The sequence below is a fragment of the Hyaena hyaena genome, unplaced genomic scaffold (assembly GCF_003009895.1).
Source record: "Hyaena hyaena isolate Hyena2069 unplaced genomic scaffold, ASM300989v1 scaffold_850, whole genome shotgun sequence".
Taxonomy (NCBI): domain Eukaryota; kingdom Metazoa; phylum Chordata; class Mammalia; order Carnivora; family Hyaenidae; genus Hyaena; species Hyaena hyaena.
The window spans coordinates 58,387-78,062 of NW_024081482.1; the positions used below are offsets into that span (position 1 = coordinate 58,387).

At 36.8% G+C, this 19,676-nt stretch overlaps 1 long non-coding RNA gene across 1 annotated transcript; it reads right to left on the reverse strand.

The window, feature by feature from the left end:
• Nucleotides 1–17,688: 17,688 nt before the first annotated feature.
• On the reverse strand, nt 17,689–19,190 carry LOC120222209. Its single transcript, XR_005525987.1, has 3 exons — nt 19,128–19,190; nt 18,269–18,351; nt 17,689–17,895 (listed from the first exon to the last, which is right to left on the reverse strand). It is a non-coding gene; the product is annotated as an uncharacterized LOC120222209 (long non-coding RNA).
• Nucleotides 19,191–19,676: the final 486 nt, after the last annotated feature.

Sequence of the window (19,676 nt, forward strand, 5' to 3'; positions counted from 1 at the left end):
GAAAAATTAGGATGTATGGATTATGTGTAAATTAGGAAAAGAATGGAGGGACCTTAAGATAGTTCCTGCATAGGTTCTGGAATCCTTCAGGCTCTGCACCTCAATAATCCCTTTAGATTCTTTTGAATCTGAAATTATTACAATTTGTGTTCCAAGTAAAGTCGCATGTTACGGATTTTCAAAGCCTTTCAGAGCAGGAAGGGTGTACGGGAAAGGACAAAATAATACCACCTAGACCACTACACCTGACAGACATTGATAGAGGTTGAGAAGACAACGTTAATGTTTTTTTTTTTTTTAACAGAAATATAAAGTTAATGAAACCTGAGGTCATTACCTTTAAGACTGGAGAACTCAGCTTTTTGGGTGTTTCCAATCAAAATCATTAACCATGGAACACATTATACATATTTAATAAAATCTAAAAAATTACCACCGTCCTTTGTTAGGGATCATGAGAGTGAAGATTGCTATAGAAATCTAGACTTTTGAATTTCTAATTTCTCTGTGCTTAATTTATCAAATTAAATTTGGTATTAGTGGTATTTAGATTAGAGGTGGCATTTAGTACGTTTAGTTATAGACAATGTAACATTTTGGTATGTCTCAGAATACAACTTAGTGGTATATGTTACTTCACAAACACTGCTGTATGCTTACCAGGTTTAGGCACAGTATTAGAGCCAGGGAACACCCCACTGGGAAAGGCTTTACTATCAAGCAATGCAGTCAGTGTAGGAGACAGACATGTCAACAAATGGTTATAATGGAATGAGATCATTGCTTTCCGAGGTATGTACAAAGTGCTTTTAGGAGCATAGAGGAAGCCATCACCAATTGCCTGCAGTTGGCTTTCATGAGGGTATTCAGGAAGTGCTTCTCAGTGGAGGTGAAGTTTTGCACACTCACTTTTTTTTTTTCAATAAAAAATGTAAGAGTGGACCTTCAAATAATATAAAGAAAGGTATAATATGTATTTTTGTAATTTCTACATTTGGATAGTACTTAAGACGAGGGAGAGTTAAGTTTTCTGTGTAGGATGTGGAATTTTTTAAGATTCATTAGTGTAATTTCTCAGATACACTACCTTTGACAAATGTGCATAGCCAGGCAAGCCTTTAATATATTGATTATGTTAGTGTTTTGTTGCTAGTAGCATAATGGATAAAGCACAGGCTCCATTTTTATTCTTCTGTGCTTTACCAAATGAGAAAAAAAAAGTATATTGCAAACCATGAAAAGCACATAAAAGCAAAAGTAATTAAATAACATAAATGGTGAGGGAGTTTGCCTGTGATCTGGGCTAGAATTAGAAAGGGAGGTGTAAGAAAGGTTATTTGAGAGGCTATGATATGAAAATGTTTTAAAATAGAAAAAAAGCGTTCTGCTTTGTAACAATAAGGTATCAACTTAAGGGATTTCACTTTTCTTTGTGTGGCTTTCACATTTACAACAGAGGAGGGAAGTACTATTAATCTGAAATTTTCTTTACTTATGATTAAGTTTCATCATTGATCAGACTAAAACCACCCCATTTTTCTTAAACTCCCAACTGCATGAAAAATCTTCACTTCAGAGTGATTGGGACTTCACGTGAATAGCGTTATGCATTTTGCTTTCTGATATCTTGACAATGCAGTTTATCCCATTCTCCCTGGGATTCTCTCCTGACAACAATTTTTTACTTCCTTGTGTTCATTTTTAGGAAAATCCTCTCAACATTGTTATATGTATTATTTTATAGGAAGGAAGCATGTAAAATACTCTTGAACTCATTTTACTTGTGAGTTTGAATAGCATTCAGATTAGAATGATTTCCCCAGAATTTTATAGGCTTGCCCAATCCAGCTGTATATTTTATATGCTAATGTAAATTCTATTTTTGTTCCCCTTGGGGGTTTAAGTGATTATAATTGTTGCTCTTCAAAAGCCAAACAGATGATGATTGCTGCTTCAGGAGTATACCAAAAGAAACTGGCTTTCATTAAACCTGCTCATCCACTTCATAATTATCTCCATTTTATCTAGCTAAGAAGCAAGAAAAAATGGCAAGTACAGTTCATTGAAGCCAGTTCAGTTATTTAAACATCACTTTATTGAACTAGCAGGAGGTGTAAAGTAGGGGGAATGTTTTCATTCTAATACTGATAAGTAGCCAGTGGCCCAACTCAAGAGTTAGCTGAGCATCAAATGCCAGAGGCCACACGGAATGAGAGGGGAGATATTTTGAGCCATTCTGAAAGGAGTCCTCTAGTGGATATAATAAATAGTACTGCAATGGCAGCTATGCTGAAATACTCTTTTTGCTTGTTTTTCCTGAAAGTTAAAAGTGAACTTAGCTATTTAGCTTTCCACTAAGAAAGACTCCTAAATGAAAGAGAAATTTCCTACACAATGTAAAGAAAAAAGGTGAGGGAAAAGGAATATTGATAGGTTCCAAATACCAAATCCTTCAAAGAATCCTTATGGTTTGTGATCCATTCATGGGTCAGAAAGTAGATTCATATAAAGGTTGATTTTCCTCAACAGAGAGATCTTTCCCATTCAGGTAACATTGGGGCTCTGAGTTATCTGTGCCCTTGTCCTTGGGAGTGGATAGAGGTGTGGCTTTGGAATTGAGTTGTATTGGAACATGTTCCTGACTGCATACATTGCTGGCTGTCACAATGGCACAGTGAGGGTCCTTGAACTGTCACCTGGGAGAATAGGAAAGTACTCCAAGTCAACAGCTGTTGAAGCTTCCAGCTGTGAGAAAGCTGGTTAAATGAAAAATTGGAAAGGGTTCTCTCCTCTAAAATTTCAAAGAGCCATGTTTTAGGGACCAATTGTCTAAAGCTAGACTTAGATAAAATATTATATTCATAAACAAAGAAAACAGAAGGTTTTATTTATTTATTTATACAGATTTTCATTTTCATGGTCCATAATAGTTCAGCAAGTTTCAGACAGTTTCTAAACTCCAGTCCTTTCTAAATTCCAGGAGTCAGAATAAAAATGTTCCCAGACAATGAGTCTTTTTCCCCAATCTTAGGTAATCTATATAATTTGCTTTCTTAGATCCAGTGAGATGGTATATCAATGGCATACTCTCTAAAAATAAAAAGTCTCTAAATAAAAAACCCTTTTAGGGTGACAGTATTAGAATTTTCTTGGATTCCTGTGTAGGAATATACCAGGATATAATTAACTCTGATTTGCTACCAACAAGGCCTGTAAAAGCCATAAGTCTGAGAATATACGAGCTGCACCTAGAGCTGCTCTAGGCAAAAATGGTGAAAAACTGTGTGCTTGGTTTTCTCACATCTCTGTTACCTCTTGATGCCTCTGGGACCCGGCCACCTTCTGTTCCCCTAGGGTTGTGCCATCCCTTTATTCATATTGTTACAATCCAAGGTCTGGTAGGACAATAACTCTTTCCCTTCCAAGGTGACAGGTTGTTAATCTAATGAATTAATCTCTACTAATGGGAAGATATTAAGGAGAGACCTTCTTTTCAGTTAATATTTAAAAGTCACTCCCAGGGGCACCTGGGTGGCTTAGTAGGTTAAGCGTCCGACTTTTGCTTAGGTCATGATCTCGTGGTTCGTGGGTTCGGGCCCCGCGTCGGGCTCTGTGCTGACTGCCAGCTCAGAGCCTGGAGCCTGTTTCAGTCTGTGACTCCCTCTCTCTCTGACCCACCCCTCTTCACGCTGTCTCTCTCTCTCCTAGAAATAAATAAAAACATTAAAAAAGAAATAAATAAAAGTCAGTCCCAGCGAAAATGTCCTCATTTTTGTTAAGCAGTTATGGGGAAGAACTTGTAGGGTGGTCACATCAGGCCAATATAAATATTATTCTGATAGCTGCTTTTCTTAACTATGTGGTGCTCCTTGATCTCTATCACTGAGGAGACTGCTTACTTATTTCGAAATAGGACAGTTAGAAGTGAAGTAACCCAATAGGAAAATATAACTGAAAAAAACGGTCTTATCTCCTTATGTTTATTAAGTAGACATAAAACCTATAAACAATAGGGGAGCCTAGGTGGCTCAGTTGGTTGAGAGTCAGACTCTTGATTTCAGCTCAGGTTATGATCCCAGGGTCATGAGATCTAGCTTCACAGCAGGCTCCATGTTCTCCATGAATTCTCTCTCTCTCTCTCTTTCTACCTCTCTATCCCTATCCCCTGCTTGTGCTCACACACTCTCTCGCTTTAAAATAAATAAATAAAAAATAAAAGCTTACATAGTAAACACTAAAATATCCATGCCAATGTAATTTCCCAGGGCCATCTTACATGTCTCTTCTTCCACAGGAAATTGTGGAAAATCATGCTTACTCTGTGACCTCACAGACATATGAATGTAAACCAAATTTTTACTTTTTAATTTTTTTAATGTTTATTTATTTTTGAGAGGTGGGGGCAGAGAGGTGGACACAAAGAATACGAAGCAGGCTCCAGTCTCTGAGCTGTCAGAACAGAGCCCAAGGCGGGCTCAAACTCACTCTCTATGAGATCATGACCTGAGCTGAAGTCGGATGCTTAGCCAACCTGAGCCATTTGATGTAAATCAAATCTTTTTAAGAGTCTCCCAGTTACATCTCTTTCAAAGTACAAATTTGGCAATTATTCTAGTTAATCTGCTCAACAGAGAGCCACACCAAAATAATTCAAGCCAGACTTTAACTCCAAGTTAACTGAGCAACTGAAGAAGTTGTACTGTTTTTTTTTTAAATTTTTTTAATGTTTTTTATTTATTTCTAGGAGAGAGAGAGACACACACAGCGTGAGCAGGGGAGGGTCAGAGAGAGAGGGAGTCACAGACTGAAACAGGCTCCCGGCTCTGAGCTGGCAGTCAGCACAGAGCCCGACACGGGGCTCGAACCCACGAACCACGAGATTATGACCTAAGCGAAAGTTGGACGCTTAACCGACTAAGCCACCCAGGCGCCCCTGTACTGTTTTTTATTTAAATCAGTGGTTCATCATACTCACTCATGGAGGGTTTTATAAACACATATGCTTAGACTGCACTTCAGAATTACTGAGCAACATCTCCTGGGATACAGACCAGGCATCTGTACTTTAAAAGAGAAAACCTCCCAGGTAGGCATCAATCCATAGCTATGGGTGAGAACTGCCAGGCTTTCCTCTTACCAGTTCTAACATTCACTGAAGATTCACTCTATGCCAGGCATTCTCCTAAGCCCTTGGAAAATAATTTTTCACTTAGTGCTCACAATAATCCTAAAAGGTGGCTATTATTCTTATAGTACTCATTTTACCAATGAGAAATCTGAAGCTTGGAGAGGTCAAGGAATGTGCTTCACATCATATACCAAGGATATGGGAGGGGCGCCTGGATGGCTTGGTTGGTTAAGTGTCCAAATTTGGCTCAGTCATGATCTCTCTGCTGGTGGGTTTCAGCCCTACATCGGACTCTGTGCTGACAGTTCAGAGCCGGGAGCCTGCTTCAGATTCTGTGTCTCCCTCTTTCTCTCTCTACCACTCCCCTGCTCATGCTCTGTCTCTCTCTCTTTCTAAAATATAAATAAACATAAAAACAAACAAACAAACAAACAAATAAAGATATGGGAGAGGTAGAACCAGAATCCAGGTCTGCTTGAGTACTCTGAACTGCTACAATCTTGAAAAGGCCTTTTAAATATATAACTTAAAAACTGTATGGCTGTATTTTATAGGTATAATTTCCTACCTAGAAGCTTCTGTTTTGCTGCTTTGATTATTCTAAGATTATCTGGAGTAGACAGGGATTATTTCATTGTATGGCCTTAAAAGAGACCTACTATATATCCATGTGGAAGGAGACATGATCGAATAGGTAAAAGATACTTTAAAATTATAGGTAAAATGTTTTGCTGTCTTTATAGAAAATTTCAGATGACCTTCTACCTTAGGTCTTAATTCAGAAACTCAGGAGATGCTGTAAACTACTTTTTAATTTCATAGCTAAAAAATATTCAGAAATGACACAATGTTAGAAAAGCATGCTTTTCCTTCTAGGTTAATATCTTATTAAAAATTAAAAATTACATAAAATCATTGCTGAGAAATTCAGTTTCCAGTGTGGAATATGCAATTTTAGGATTTGTTCTTTCTGATTTGGGGCTGACACCATTATTTAGAATAGTGATGACTCATGTCTAGGACTGAAATCTGTTTTTCATGGGTTTATACATTTTCCCCTTGAATTGCACCAAAAATGGTTTTTTAATTGGCTTTAACTCATGCCCAATAAATTGGACAAAAATTGATTGCCGCAGTCATGTTTGGTTTAAAATTATTCAAGACTGCGCCACGAATCAAATGAGTGCATGATCGAGGGCAGCGGTGCTTTATGTCCTCTGTTTATGACAAATAACGTTTTCTCAAAATGGTCATTACTCATATCTAAAAGTTAATATATGTTCACAACTTATAGAGCTTGAAAGACAGTACCAGAGCCACTTTAAAGACTTCACACTAAAAAAATAAATTTCTCTCATTTTGATATTATGTCATAGTATCTTCTTTTCCAGTTCTACCAAGACTATGAGTTTGGTCATTATATTTCTTTAAAATTAAATAATACTGTCTGTAGTTCTTGTTAGATTCTTGGCCATAATATTAAAGATTTTTCAATAGCAAAATTAAAGAAATGAGAATGTTCAGACTGTACCATCCTATAGACCTGAGACCGTGAGCCATTTTCCCATTCTCTGCAGAGAGATTTTTAAAGACAGATCTTAAACAATATGAAAATTGAATTAACTCAGGTGACTGTTTAGGGCATTGAAACAGCAATTCACTAAATGGTACCTGTCAGGAAGCCAGTTTTTGTTCAATCTCATTATAATTATTTACTGTGTTATGGTTTTCATTTATTTATATGCCATAGAAATATAAGCAAATCACTTTAAGGGCTTTGCTAGTTGGGAATAGAGGTACATTTTATGAGATTCTCCAGCAAATGCAGAAAGGGTATAGTAGGGAAAAAGAAATGATTAATTAAATGGAAAGAACATCCCTTGGCCATAATATAAATAGGTATTAAGTAAAGGAAATAGCTGATATTACTGACTATAGTTAATATTAGGCAATTCTAAATGGGCAGGAAGTTATTATCTTATATTGTATTATTCTAAGAAACTGCTAGAGCAATTATTAAAATTTTTCTCATCTTGCTCTATTATATACGTATTTTTCATACGTATTAAATCTCAAGATTTGTTTCTGTGTGTGAATATTATTTTGTTTATAAACTTCAGAGCTGTTAATTTGTCCTCTCTGTGAATCTAACTAGTCTTTTAAGAGGTTACTGGTCTCCATCACCAGTTTCTAACCAGTTTCTGTGGGGCCAAAGCTTGATCTTTTGAGCTGTGGTGTGTGTGTGTTGACCCCAAAGACAAAACTACCTGTTTTCCTGATTTATAAAAAAGAATGCATGCTTAGAATTTTTACAAACCCAATAATGCAGAAAACATTAAGAAAACAGTAACTAAGGTCCAGTTCTTATTACCTCAAAATAGCCACTGTATAATGTCCTACTGACTATTCCTTATGTTATATCAAATACTCTCAACAATATTTCATGAGAATCTGTACATATCACTAAATTACACATATATACTATCCTTTTCAATGGCTTATAACTGTTTACTATGATTATGGAATAGACTTCTGAAAACTAAAATTTACAAAAACTAAATAATTAAAATTTCCTGAAACCTAGTATTACTGGTGGTTCAGACTTCTTAGGGCATCATATATTATGTTTCTTAAAATCCTATTGTTGTATTTTACCTGAATCATTTTAAAGAAGTAAATCATCCAAATATCACTTTTCTCTCTCTTCCATTTGTCAGCATTAGATGGCATGTCAAGACTTGATATGATTATTTCCATTAAAAAAAAAGAGTTTTGTCTGTTTATGTTCAGTGTTCTCTCTATTTTCCCTGTACTCTTGTTCTCTTGCAAGTGTTATATCATCTTTAATTTCTGCTATATTTTGTTAGAATTACTGGATTTTACATCTGGAAAGTACTGTAGAATTCATCTAATACATAGTGGTTAAGGACTTAGGCCACAGAAATGAACTACTTGGGGGGTACCTGGTAGGCTCAGTCAGTTAAGCGAATGACTCTTGGTTTTGGCCTAGGTCACATGACTGAGAGATCAAGCCTTGTGTTGGGCTCTGTGCTGACAGTGGAGCCTGCTTGGGATTCTCTTTCTCTTTCTCTTGGCCCTACCTGCAAAAAATAAATAAATAACTTAAAATGAAGAACGATGAACTACTTGGGGTCACATCACACCTTTGTTGGTTTCTAGTTGTGTGATAATTGGGCAAATTACTCAATTTCCTCAGTTTCCTCCTCTTTAAAATGATAGGATTATTGTGAGGATTAAATGATTTAATGCATATAAAGCATTTGAATGGCTGCCTGGCATGTAGTACATACTCAATACTTGTTACCCATTATGATTATAGCAAGCCAGAGTGACTTGCTGAAAGGGAATCAGCTAGTTAGTGGGAGAAATAATAACTCAGACCCATGTCTCCTTTCTCCAGGCCTACAATTCTTAGCTCAGTGTACCCTTCCTAGCAGTGTTCTTAAAGCCTCCTCTGGGAGATAGAGGTGTCTTAGAGGCATCTACAGATGATCAAGATGTAGGCTCTGGTTCCTGGTTCCTCATTCTCATAGCGGTCTTGGGCTTTTTGGCTCAAAAGTATTATTTGTTCAGAACCCTATCACCTTCCCAGGGCCTGCTATAAATATTTTGGCCATCAAAACATTTTCATTGTCATCGGTGAACCCCTCTTCTATACTTATCAGTCTTCCCCATCTCAGTTTATCCCCTGAACTTGACATCTCATTCCAAGGGGTCTTAGAGTTTTAGACAAAAAACTTCTTACCCCTCCTTGTGTCTTGATTCTGGTTTCTATAGCGCTAAGTCTCTTTCCACTTAGCATGTCCAAAATTTATACCTATTAACAGATATATCCCGTAACCAGTAGTTTTACGTCAGCGCTTTCCTCTGCTGGCTTTCAAAATCCTCCATGATGTGACCTAACCAACCCAGTGTCTTTGTTCTGCAGCCCACTTCCTTCACTACAGTTGGCCGGATCTCCCTGACCAAAGCCTTATAATTTTTTTCCTCTGAACCTCATTGCATTTGCTCTGAACATACACATGCATACACCCTAATAAAGTTGATTTATATGAAGATTTTTTAAAATGAAGGACTAAAGCACCATAATATATATATTTTCCTCTTTTATAATACCTTGTAAAGAGGCTCAAATCTTCATGTATCCTTTTGATGTGGCTAATGTGGAAACATACCTTTCTTGTAACATTCATTTTATATCCAGGAAATATTTGTATTCTAGAAAATATCAGTGTTGTATGAGTTAAATGATGAGCACCGGCATAAAAGAAAGGCCTTTCTTTTTTTGTCTGCAGAGGAAATCTAGAAATACTAGCAAAAGAAAAAAAGAAATTTCACAGTCAATTGTGTCAAAATAATTCAAGGAAATGTCTATTTGTTACTCAAACAGCTTAAACAGTCTGTAACACCATTCATTTATGTTAGATCTTCCAACTCATGTTTATAAAAACTGACATTTCAAACAACCATATTCTCTAATTTCTCATACCAGAATGACAGTGACCAAAGGAACAGAACATTATTTTTATTACAGCTGTATTCTCAGCATTCCCTTAAAATGCACATACATATACTCAGTCAAAGAAATAGATTTCCCATTTAGCCGCACCAACATGAAGGATTAAAAGGTGTTGGTGTGATGGCATTAAAGAGCAGCTCTGGCTGTTCTGTGTGTACGCATGTGTGTTTCTTCTTGGTGCTAATTACACTTCGTCATAGAAGTCAGGCAGTCACATGACTGGACTTGACTGTGTGTGGTTCAGTCTTACCAAATTTGTAAGATACATTTAGGTTACAGATAGATGCTCATTGAAGTTTAAAATACAAATAATGTCTCCTTTTTCCCCCCATTGTAATCAATGAACTTAGACATCCAAAAGTTTAAGATTTATTTTTTATCAGGCTGCAAAGTTTTGTTTCCTTCCATTCTACTTATTCAGTGAAAATCCACATCTGTAGCTGCATTTATATCAATTCACAGCGATGTCAGCCCAGGAGGGAACTGCAAAACTATAAACCATAAGCCTATTTTAGTATTCTTTTGATATTATATGCTTTACAATGTTAAGTGGACATTATTCCTCCGTGTTGTTTCATTTAAAACAAACAAAAAACTATTACAGAAAGTATATTTTCTTGTGCCCCTTATATATTCTACCTCTATATTCCTATGGATATTTATTTTGATAGATTTATCAAGCACAGACAAACTAAGAAATAGAAACTAGAGCAGAAAGTACTGTTAGCCTATGTAAATGGAATAAATATTATAGCCTATAAAAATGTGGAGAGAGGGAGTGAGCCTGGGGAAAGGCCAGTGATAAGGAGATTGAAACTGATTTCTTCCAAGGCCATAAATGACTAGTAACTTTTAAATTCTTGGGGTACCTGGGTGGCTCAGTCGGTTAAGCGTCCGACTTCAGTTCAGGTTATGATCTCACGGTTCATGGGTTTAAGCCCCGCGTTGGGCTCTGTGCTGACAGCTAGCTCAGAGCCTGGAGCCTGTTTCAGATTCTGTATCTCCCTCTCTCTCTGACCCTCCCCTGCTCATGCTGTCTCTCGCTCTCTCAGAAATAAATAAAACATTAAAAAATTTTTAATTCTCGTCTTAGAGTTAACACAGAATGGTAAATAAGGATGGGTAATATATGCATATATGTAATTGAATAATAAAAGTGTCTCTTGGCATAAAATCAAAATATTTTAATTTGATTAGATTGCGATGATATGTATTTGATTCAACTTGATTTCAGCAAGTAATTAACCAAATTATAACTTATACTTAATAGCAAACACTAACATTTTGAGCTTAACTAAAGTAACAATGGTCATAATTAATTCCAAAGTGAGTAACACACTGTAGAAAGACTGACATTCAGGAAAGCTGCTCTTTATTCCTATTAATCTTAGAAATGTAACCCATATTCCTAATGCCTCTGTTATGCCCCTGAAAATGAGAAATAATTTATGTCCTTCCTTACCTTCTGGGTTACAATGATAAATATGTAAAAGTGCATTGAGCTTTTTGTGATGAAAGGTACTATAAAAATCCAAGGTGTTTTTATTATTATATCAATCAAGTGGGATCTCAGACTAAGTTCCTTTTTGAAGACCCACAACTTTTTATGGTCAAATCATGAAATTGTATTGGGAAATATATTGAAGCCACATAAGAGGGCAGACAGAAGATTTTATGTTTTTTGAGCCCTTTTAAACTTGGTTATAATTAGAAATGTGAGAAGATATTTATCATAGGATATATCAGTTGGGATACTAATGACAGCAAATGAAAATATTTAAGAGACAGTATGTAAAAGGAGGAACTCCAATTTTTGCTTCATCAAATAAATATGCTAAGTCACCCCTTTGTTTCCATAATCATAGTTACCGTGTAACAACTGTTTCCTCTATTCCAGGAAGTTTGAATATTTTACACTAATGATTACATTTGACCTTACAGTAATCCTACATTAAACATTATTATCACTATTGTATAGATCAGGAAATCAAGGCTTAGAAGACAGTAAGTTAACTTGTCTAAGGACCAACAGTGATTGAGTCAGGTTAAAACTGAGATATGTCTGAAGTACAAACCCAAACATTTAAGAATTTGCAAAGCTGTAGCTCATGGTAGAGTAACATTACAATTTCTATTAAATGGACTAATTTTTGATGTGCTTACCATTAACGTATAAGTAGATATTGTACAAATACAGGCACATAAAAGATGCTTGAATCAAACCAAAATGGATGTTTTGTCAAAGATCATGAATAAATACTTAGAAACAGGAACTGGTTATGTATCAGTCATTCCACCTTCACCTGAAGATAAATATTATATGTGTAAGGACACTATTAGTTGTAAGATTTTTTTTTCTTTGGTGATAGATTTATAATCAGTTTTGAACAAAACTATTACTAACTTTAGACATTTCTAATGTTTCCAATATTTTTACCTTTATACATCATAGAAAGAATGTTTTCCTTAAAAATCTATTATCCCATTTTCCACAGAAAGGAATGAATAATGGGGAATCCCTTTAAAAATAAAATTGGCATTTTTTTGGTTTTTAAATTATTTTTCATCATTCATAATGCCATATATATTTGGGACAGAAATTAGGAATGGTTTTTATAATTCATGCCAAAACACTTTTCTGTTCAATAATGTAATGTTCTCTTTTTAAAGTTATCTTTCAGTTTTGAAATATTATTATGTAAATTTATAAAATATCTTCTCACATCAGACTTATTGGGAGTACATCTTTTAACCCTTCTGTAAATTCTCATCTTTAAAAAGTTCTGCCTGTTTTGGCAAATAATAGCTTAAGCTGTCCATTGTATGCATATTTTCAATTTAATTAAGATAAACAAAAAATTTTAAACATAGCTTAAGAGACACATTAAAGCTGGCAGTTCAAACTTATTTGAGTATTTGTAACAAGCAGAAAAATATCCTGTTGTCTGCTTATTTGAAGATAATATTGCCTGAAAGCCTGGAATTTAAGAAAATATTTCCTAAAATGCTCCTATAGCAGCCATTATTTAAACCAATATAACATTATGGAAAATGGTGATACAGAAGGGAAAATTTAGCTTACACAAACATAAATTTCTCCTGCAGGAAATACATACAGCATTCATTCATCCATATACTTCAATTTAACAACAACAACACCTGTTTTCTGGGTTAGAAGATATGAAGGATTTTTGCATAAGGAACTAAAGAAAAATGTGTTTGAGATTCCTTGATTTATATTTATTTGCTCGTCTCCCTATGAATAATCAGATAAGTGCAAAGTTTAAAACAATAATTTAATATATCTTAATATATTGCTTAACAAGTACTGAAATGTATACTGGCACCTTATTTTTTTCTCTCACTACTTTTCCTCACAAATTCATTTTTAATTCTTCCACATCGCACTGTGATTGAAGCAGCCTTAATAGTATAATTTAAGTACATCCCAACATTGATCAAAGTTTTGGGGTTAAACAAAGTAAAAACTGAATGATTTTATAAAGCCTGATTAACTGTGTGTTATCAGAAGGTATCTTTTCAGATATATTGCTAAAACTTAAGATATAAATGCTGTTGTATAAAATGAAATGCATCTTGTCATACACTCTCATAAATGCACACCAGTGAATTTACAATCCCCTCAGTGACAAAAAGAACAAGGTACAGTGCACAGTCATTAGTGGATCAAGGCAGCAAGGTCACTGGCCATATTCTGGTCATTATACATTTTAAACTTTTGTGAAACATTGATTCAAATAATGCCTACAACTTCATCCCTTCTATCCATAAATGCAGACATAGGAAGTGTAGGTATAAAGTGTGCTTTAAGAACCACATGATGTTAATATACACATATGGAATATTTTAGTTTCCTGAATTACTAATCTCTTAGTAATAACCTGGGTAAAGGGGAAGTAGGTGAAATACAGCCCATATTCCTGTAAGTAGCTAAGCTGATTCTCTTATGTGGTCGATAATTCCCTAGACTATTCTAAAAAAATCACCCTGGAATCCCTCTGGTGGCCCTATCACATCAACAAAAAGGTCAAGTTAACCTCAGTTTATGGTAATCCTCTGTATCCAGTTGATCTGTTTTTCTTGCAATAAAGGGAAAACTTTAGATTCCATTAGACTCAGTTTCTAATACTGTCACCAGAGAGCTTCCATTGTCCTGTGAACTTCTGGTAAAGACAGAATTCTATTTTCCATCAGATTGCTTTTAAATTGTTCCTTTATATTTCACCAAACTTCCAACAACTTTATACTTTTCAAATTGTTTATGCATGGAAGCTTACGACTAGGAATTACATCAAGATGCTCTGTCCCTTTGCTAATCCTCATTTCCCCCTCCCCAAATAATTTTTAAAACCAGGTGGGCTTTTTCTCTCATGGCTCCCCCCCCCAATTAAAAAATAAAACAAAACAATATCCCATTCCAGGCGCCCCCTCTCTGCCTGCCGCAAGCATTTTAATGACAGTTTACTTTAACGGTGTATCAGCAGACTGCTGCCTTTGCTACCTGAATTTCAATTTCTTAATTTACAGCTCAGATAAAACAGAATGGAGCAGGATCCGGGCTGCTCTCTACATTGGGTTGGCCTTATCAAGCGTGAAGTTTGGCGCATTGCAAACCTATTCAAGTGATTATCTGTTGAGGACCTCTCGAGCCATCTCCATCTCTGCAGCGGGCTGATAAGACAGCTGTTTCTCTAGCAGCCGTGTGTCCCCGGCCTCAGTCTTCTTCTGATACAAACTCCGCCTTTGTCACCGTGCCCCGTTGCGGTCACTTGCTCTATGGGGCAAGGGTTTGATCTGAACACACGTGGGGGGAAAGTGCGAGTGTGTGAGTGAGTAGGGGACGGAGGAAAAGGGAGGGGGAGGCTAATGTGGGGAGGGTAAGAGAAGGAAAGAGGGTTAGAGACCAGAGGGAAGTGGGGGCAGGGCAGCATACAGAGAGCAGTTGATAGCTCTGATTGACTGGTCTCTCAGCCCGGCTTTATTATTTCAAATTAAACGTGCATCGCACACAAGTGGAAACATAAATCTTCAATATAAGAAAGAACCTCGGAGCATCCGAAGCAGAAAAACCGTTTCTTCCCAGGTCCCGGTAAAGGGGCCGGTGGAGAGACTGATTGCCACCAGCGGAGACAGATGGTTTCCTTTAACTTTGGAAACTGCTATTTTTAATTACTTGTATTAATTTTGCATAAGATGTATCGGCTCCAGGAGGAAGCTTAGAGAGAGCTGTAAGCATCCCTGAAACGGGCACAAAGCTCTGATTTGCCTTTTCTCACCTCCAGTTTTTCTTACCTCACCCTCTCCTAGACCTCCCTTTGCACGCTCAGCAAAGACCTGAGTTTATCCTGCTAAAAGTTGCTACTGAGTAAAAGAGGGGAAGAAAAGAAATCTGAGGACATTTGTGGGAAGCTTTACATAAATGATCATCGATCCGAAGCTGCAAATATATTTTTTCGAGACACTCTGGGGCACGTGCAACACATCTTAGTCTGAATATGAATCTCTGCAGTCAAATCACCTAAAGGACAATGAACTTCATACAAATTTTGCCCGGGGTGGGGGTGGGGGGGAAGCGTGTGTGTGTGTGTGTGTGTGTGTGTGTGTGTGTGTGTGTGTGTGTGGCGGTGGGGAGAACAATCTAAGCTTGTCTCAAAAGATTTACCGCTACACTAGATTACATTTTGGGAAAAAAAAACATTTAAATAAATAGTTCACATATCTTTACGTGAGCAGTAAACTAAGGTTTTAAGGGAATTCTCGTCGAATGTGCTCTTTACAGTTTTCCCCTCGAACAGTAGTTTACAGACAAAATGTAAAGAGAAAGTGAAGGATGTTTGTGATCCTGCTCACTGCCGCCTCTGGCACTGTCCCTGATGGAAAGTGTTTGCAATATAAAGGGTCCTTTGCAAAATAGTCTCGGAGGTCACTTATCTTTCGGATAAAAGGCTTTGCCCCTTTGCCAGTAGGTGGAAGGAGCCGGGGGAGAAATGGGGGTGGGGGAAGCGTGGGGGAGCCGGTAGGCGGTTTTGTTGCGATTCCCCCTGGGAATTTCGAGGATTAAAAACTCGTAAGTATATTTAGCAGACTTTTCGATGAGCACCTGGATTTGCATTTATTTTGCATGAACATTGATGAAATGCAGGCTCACCAGGGCAAGGTTGCGTATGGGAAGCACAGTGAAAGGTGCGACCCGAATTCGGGACTTTAACCCAACTTGCGGATTGTCACCAAGGCCGAGTCCTAGCAAAAGCCAGCCTAATTCAAAATAAATGTGCTTCTATGAAGTAGGACAGCGTCTTCCTTAAAAGTCTGTCCCAAGGATTGCCGTTTCCGTTTCTTACATAGGAAAGACAAAAAACACTATCAGACTTTGCAAACCTTTATTCTGGATGGGCTCGTCTCTGTCCATGGTGCTAATTCCTGCCTCATTCTCTTGCCCGGTTGCCATACACTAACTCAAGTTAGTGTTAATTTTCTTGACAACTTTTTTTTTCTGTTTTCTACACTGTGGAAGGAAAGTTGACATGCTTCTTTAAGAAGAATAAATAAAAGAATAACCAGCAAGCTATATAATATCTATTTTTCTCACAGAGGCATTAAACTGTCAATTTTCCAACATTATGAACCACAGACCCCACACCCCACCTGAAACTGCCCAACAAACTAACACAATATTTTTATTCACCTGAGAGGGTATAATGTTTGGAACTATTGCCCTAAGCCAAATATTGTAAACTCATCTAAATAGCTTTACTGTTTTATTTACTTTTTAAAAAAGTCACAATAGTAGTTTACAACATTCTTTATCATAAAATGCTAAAATCACATCCCTCACATAGTGTAAAGGAGTTACTTATCCTAAAAGACATTGCCCACAATAGCTGATTAGTATTCCTATGAATGAGTGTTCCTATATAAATACTTTTAGCAAGATAATCTATTGAATTCATTACTTTTTCAGATTTGAGAACTTTTCTCTTTGCAACTTTCTCCACAACCAACTTTTTCTCCACACTTTCAATGAATGATCTCCTAGATCCATCCTTTCTCTACTGCAGCTTAAAACAATGCCAAAGACTTTGAAGATATATCAGAGATAACATGGCAATCATAACCCAGATGTCTTTTAAATGCTTTTCTAATGCAAATTCAGATGCTGTGGATAATACTTTACCCAACTATGGATGCAAGGGGTCGATTACATTGCTTAATGTGGAGTGTGTGTTTATACATAGTCTTTATTAGTTGCAAGATAGAAGATGTTAGTATTTCAGGCTATGACAACATGAATTTCAAAGTGAAATCCATACCCAGATATCCCTTATTTTAAATAGGCTCTATTCCATTTTTATTTTTAAAAGCTAGAAAAATACGTTACTTATGGTATATGTATCCATTTAAAAGTTTTTACATTTAAAAACACCTGTTTTATTGAGGAAGTAAACTAGTATTTTAAGATATTTTCAATATCTTAAGTAATTTAATTCCATTTTACCTGCATAGAAAAAACATGTTGAAGATAGCATCTTGAAAAGCATTTGCTCCTTTGCCCAAACTAAAGAAAGGCTATAGACTGAATCCACAGAATTTAGCATTTTGCATCTGAATGGACAAGTTTACTATTTTCCAGTAGTAATTTCTTTAGCTACCAAACACACAAGCTAGATTTTCATCACTCCACACCACACCCAGGTTTCCATATCCACCCTCCCCCTTTGGGAAAGTATACCACTGTAATCTGCAAAAATCTTTCTTGCGGAAATAAACACACATCAAAAAATAAAACGTATTAGTTTCCACCCAGTTAGAAGATACTTATGTAATTGTAAGTGAATGGTAAAGATTTTCTGCAAAGTGCCAAGGATATTACATGAATACATGCAACTAGATTCAACATTAACTTAAGAGCATATTAACAAGGAGAAAAGACAATTCATAAATAAGTCTGATTAAACAGTGTTATACTTTTACTTAAATTGTATTTATTTACGAGTTATTTCTCTGTACTGACCTGGGGGTGAGGGGAGGGCTTGAAGGAAGATGATAACAAACACAATCTTCCAGATGTTTATTCATATAATGATTAATCTATTTTAGGTGAGGTGGAGTCTTTCTGTCTTTTTTCTTGATTTGTTCTTCCCTCAGCTCCTTGACTCCATTTCCTCAAATTGCTTTTCTTTCTTCTTCTCATGAGTTCCACCCAGGTCTAGAGAATGGTTTTAAGTTGAAATTAGGACCCCAGTCTTGTTGTTATATAAAAAGTGGGGCTGGGGATTAGGACATGGTTAATTATAAGTTATAAGATAACAATGCTAATTGTAAGATAACATATAGATTCAGGCCTCCTTTTCCAACCCCGTTATTGTCATGCAAAGTAATAGAATTTGAACATATTATACAGGCTATATGGGAGATAAACAGGTCTTCTGTTCTTTGCCATTAATCATTTATCAACACTCAAGGACACTCTCCAGGAACTCTGAATTACTTCACCCCTCACTTTGTAGTCATTTTGCTTTGTGACTATCTGTCCCTAACCCTCCAGCCCACCCTGCCCTCCCGCAATCTCTAACTCTTACCTGTGCTTCCTCTTTCCAAATTTTCAAAGATAGCCACTAGCAGGAAACAGGTAAAGGAATTCCTTTTAGAAAGGCATGAACATCTAGAGAAGGTATGTTACATTATGTAAGGAACATAAGTACTATCTAGGAAGTTGGCACTGTCAAGATTAAAAGAAGAAATTCAGGCTGGAAAAGAACCTAGGTCAAGTTAATATTGTCTCTACTTATACATCAAGTTGTTCCTAAGGACCACACTTTCACTTGGAGGAAGAAATAAATACCATGAACAAAACTTCAGCCTCCTGAAGGTATTAAAATATGGTGGTTAATAAAGTAGTCTTCATCTATAAAGCAGAAGCAATGACAGCATTTGGTCTTCTGGTTTAACTTTCTAAATACTAAGAGAAAGAACCCTGATAAAGGTTCGACTAATCTTTACTGTCAGCAATACATGTGTGGTCCAAGAACTGTTCCGCCAGCAAATACAGAGGAGTGGCTTGTTTTAATTTTATAAACAGATGCTCTGTTTGAGTCACCATGTACCTCAAAGTGAAGGACCTTAGCTCTACTTAGTAACTCTTTCCCTGACAGGATGTTTACCCAACACGTTTCTAACATGAAATAAAAGCTAATTCAAACCGTGCAGCTTTATTTGAAAGCATTTCTGAATTCATTCTTATCCTAAAAGGATGCTTTAAAAAAATCAACGAGAGCTGCAATATGCATATATTAAAATAGAGAAAGATATAATATTGCCTAATATCTAATACAGAATACTAGAACACAAATCGAAAAAGGCATGCGGGTAAGTAATGGATGTACATTCATTCCTTTCACTCAGATCAAAGAGAGGGAGCTCTCAATGACTCATACATACCGGACAGAGTTTAATGTTATAAAGAAACGTGCCATAGATGCGGCAGTGGTGGCAAGGAAAATGAGTCTTTCGGAAGCAAAGATTTAAGAGGAAAGAAGATCATGCCATATCGCAAACTCTGATACTACAGTTCCAACCCTCCCACGTTGCTCTTTCCATCTCATTTTGCTTCTTGCATTTCCCTTCGCCGCCAGTGTTAAGTGTGTACCTCCCCGCACAACTTACCTTGAAACGGGACTCCATTGAGCTATTGAGAGTGACACAAGCTTCTAGCCAATCATATCAAGGAAGCTCGCCCGGGCGGCCTCAATGGAAGCATCTAGGCCAATCAGGGTCCTGGGGAGATGAGCAAGTTACGTTGTGGCGCCACTCGGCGTATACTTCCGCGCGTGCTGCCCGGGATAGGAGCCTGGCAGAGCAGCTGCACACACGGCAGTGCGGAGGCAGAGAAGGGGTTGGTGATACGGTGCTATAAATCTGTGGTCCAGTCCACCTCCCTTTTAAGACGTCCTCCCCCCTTATTTCTGTTCTCAGTTAGAGATGCAGCAG